The sequence below is a fragment of the Wyeomyia smithii genome, chromosome 3 (assembly GCF_029784165.1).
Source record: "Wyeomyia smithii strain HCP4-BCI-WySm-NY-G18 chromosome 3, ASM2978416v1, whole genome shotgun sequence".
NCBI lineage: Eukaryota > Metazoa > Arthropoda > Insecta > Diptera > Culicidae > Wyeomyia > Wyeomyia smithii.
In genome coordinates, this window is record NC_073696.1 from 193,590,915 (window position 1) to 193,594,715 (window position 3,801).

Genomic DNA, 3,801 nt, shown 5'->3' on the forward strand with positions numbered 1-3,801 from the left:
GAGAGTTACAGTTCCAATTTGGTGAGGTGGAAGAAAGGCGATAATATGGGAGCATCCTCGTTTATAAGCGGCTGTTCCGATGTTGTGATATGCATCGACTCCCATGCATTAAGTTGCGAAGATTTTCTGTAACATTTTTTAAAATGTTCGCGTTGTCCCAATCAGCATTGTGTTGGAGGAAAATAGCATGACTTGCCACACTTAAGTCGTTGGTTCGTCTGTTGGCTACAGCTTTTTCCCCGTGTGTGGAAGCGGTACGTCAATGATGTTTTCGCCATCGTAGAAGAACATCATTTAGAACAAACACTAGAGCTGCTAAGTACTCGACATCCGACGATCAATTTCACTGTAGAACAAGAAGTGGATAAAAAACTCCCCTTCCTAGATTTGATCATATCTAGGAACACTAGCAATTCGCTAAAATTTGGTATCCACCGAAACATCCACGGACCGGTACAGTACCGGTAGGTTTTTGGGCAGAATAAATACAGCCTTATAGATATAGCATGGTAATGCTATCATTTGTTTGAAATGATGTACATTTAAGAGGTATGCGGTTGTCATCGTAAACTTAATGGCGCATCAACGCGGGCCGGGTATCAGCTAGTAGTAAGTGCATTTGTAATCTTGACATTTTGATAACCATTTTAGTTCAAAACAGCATACTCCTGAAAATATATATTTTAGAGTATGACGGGGGTCTAGCGTAGCTGGTAAAATCTCCGCAAACCACGCTGGTGGCCTGAGTTCGAATCCCAACGCCGAAATAGGTGCCGATGGTTGTAGGGTGGCGTGATCCACTCACAATCAACTCAACTGGTCTAAGCCGTTGGTGCCGGTCTGTTAATTGCCGGGTCGTAAGTTAGGGTCCTGAGTGGAGTTTCGCCACCCCGGGCCTCTGTGACTAGCACAACAACAATGGCGGAGCTAGACCGACGGAAAATAAGCTAGACTAAAAAAAAGGTATGACAGTAATAAAATATTAAAAACAGTTCAAAGATTTATTCACCTTTTAGTATTATTGCAAATAGATAACAGTTCCTAACAGAACTAAGAACACGTCCTCATGGTACCACAGCTGAAGTGTGACTCGCTCTAGAGTTGCAAATTAACCAATAATATACATATCTGGCTTCTACGTTGAAATTATACTTGACAAAACCATTACATAAAAAATGAGAATAGTGTTACCAGTTAGCGCAAGCGGGAGGCAATTTAATCATACATACATGAGTGCACCTAGCAAACGCTGCAGCACGCAAGTGGAGTATTGGCTCTGAAAGGTTTAGCGCTTATCGAGAGTTCTTTATTACCACAATCCACTGTATCGGAAAACTTCCCGCTTAATAGTGCTTCAGCATCGAATTTTTCGCTATCTTCCATTGCGATACGTACATTAATTTTCGTCTCATCCTGATTTTCTAGCATCAGAATAACAGCATCGATTGCTCGTGAGTCTGCGTACTTCGTCATTAGAGGCGCAAGTGTAAAATCGGCTGTAAAATCACTGCTAGCAAACCACTGCTGTTTACTGACTTTCGTACTTAAGGTATCGATTACGTTTGACAGTATAACGTGTGCCACTTGAACCGGGTAGTCGTGATCGGATACCAAACCAGCACCTAAGCCGTTCGTTCTCACATACACGTGACATATGAACTCGTCCTGCTTTACTGGTTGACTTGTATTCGTTTGTGTTCGCTCGATTAGTATTTTGCTTGGCAGACTGAAAGAGAAGCCAACAATTTATTGTCCCGCTTTCAAAAATCACTTTGTACAACTTTTTACCTGATATATTCTAGTATCGAATCATAGTGGAAACCTGAGAACTTTATTCGGTCGTAATCAAATTTTAGTAAACGTGTCTCGTTTGTGGTTTTGTAAAACAAACTTACAGCGTACAGTTTGACCATTCTTACGAACTCCTTTTGTATGCGTAATTTTCTTTTATGTCAATATGACAAGTCACCAAGATGGCTAGCCGGTAATAATATCGTTGATCGCACAGTGGGGCCTCTAGGTAGAAATTTTAAGTAATTTCAAGTAACCAAAACTGCAAAACTTTCTAGATTGGAATGATAATAAAAATCTAGCTGGTACGAATATGAATTATATGTTAATCAACCCGACCAGTGGTTCATAATAGAATAGAGGTTATCACAGTTAGTATTCTTTGATGTTTTTGTCAGTACTTTTTTGAAGTTTGTTCACGGTGTCTTCGTTCATGATTAGTACATCGTACGTGGGAAATTTACCATTTGTGGTTCACTGCTCGGGAAAAGAAGAAATATCCAGCACAATAAAATAGTTCAACATTTTGGAAAATATAACTCCTTTTTTGACAGTTGTTTACTCCAGTCAACGACTCATCTAGTTGATTGTTAAAAGCATAACATAACTGAAATAAAGTTCAAGCCTCTATGTCTTTTGCTCAACGTTTGACTACCCAATAGATTTGTCTTGCGAACTTAATGTGTACTAACGCTACCATACCCCTTGATTCATGAGCAAAAAGTGCGACAAATACTTTGTTCTTCACAACTGTCACGATTATTTAATTAATACTCAATGATATAGCTACGGCAATCCATCATTGCATTGTCACTAGTTGCGTGAAGTATCTGTAATGACCGTTCAAAGCGAGATGAATTGCCTTTCATCTTAATACAGATCAGGTATGAGTAATTAGCTGTTTTTATTCTTTGATAGATTAGTGCGACTGTGGTGCGGTGATCCGCCGTTACACATACCTAATCGTGATCGTGATCTCAGTTGTAATGTTAATAGAAGTGAGTGCCTTATTAAAGTTTAGGGGAAGCGAAAAATACACAGTACAACTTGCGCATAATTAAATTTGAGGGGAAAGAAAAATTTCACAGGTAGTATTTTTGGAAAATATTTTGAACTGTCTTCTAATTGTATGTTCTAAGTTTGTTTTAGTGATAAACTGGCCAGAATAGACTGGAAATATTTTTTCGGCGATAGATTGGGTTATATGTTGGTAATGTTCTTCGTCAAGAATAACTTTCCTAAAAATTACAGATGAGTTGAGTGCAAGACACGACCGCAAGGTTGACGTAGATCTAATTGAGACTATTTGTTGTACAGTACACGCAAAAGTTGAAGTCTTGTACAATCATTGTGTCTTCCCGATTCGCACAAATATTGCACAGAAATCGCACAATAAATGTGTGAAACGCATAACGCAACAGTTGTACTGCGAATTCATTGACATAGAATGGAATATAATATGTATCATATACCGACACTTTATTTCTCACGTCGAGTGTATTAGTGACTGCTACTCATAGAGCGAGACACCCGTGCTGCTGTACATACTTGATACCAGAGTGTTGTTGGTCTCACTCATACTGTCGGTGCGTGCTTGCTGCTATTCAGAGGAATGCATGAATAAGAAAAAGTATCTCGAAAGCGTGTGTGCAAAAGACTTGAAAAGCGTAGCATATGTCTCGTCCTCAAGCAGAAAGGAGGAGAATGGTTTTGCTTCTCGCTCGCTTTGCAATGCTGCTTGATACCAGTTGAAACTGTTTAGGTGTAGTAGTTTGGAGCTGCCAAATACATTGGAGAAACGCTAGATCATTAATTGCGTTATGCCCAACACGCAATCATTGTACTGGTTCCGAATACATCAACAATTGTGCTAAAAACGCACAATTTTGTACTGGTTTCGCACCATCCAACTTTTGCGTGTAAGGTCTTTTTTTACTCGGTTTTTTTACGCGGGTTGCTATTCTTAATTACTCAAAAACGGTACAAGATATCGACCTCATTTCAATCACG

The 3,801-nt window shown here is 39.4% G+C and overlaps 1 long non-coding RNA gene across 1 annotated transcript; it reads right to left on the reverse strand.

The window, feature by feature from the left end:
• Nucleotides 1-500: 500 nt before the first annotated feature.
• On the reverse strand, nucleotides 501-1,948 carry LOC129729693 (uncharacterized). The gene is made up of 4 exons (XR_008728727.1): nucleotides 1,789-1,948; nucleotides 1,230-1,726; nucleotides 1,010-1,151; nucleotides 501-952 (listed from the first exon to the last, which is right to left on the reverse strand). It is a non-coding gene; the product is annotated as an uncharacterized LOC129729693 (long non-coding RNA).
• Nucleotides 1,949-3,801: the final 1,853 nt, after the last annotated feature.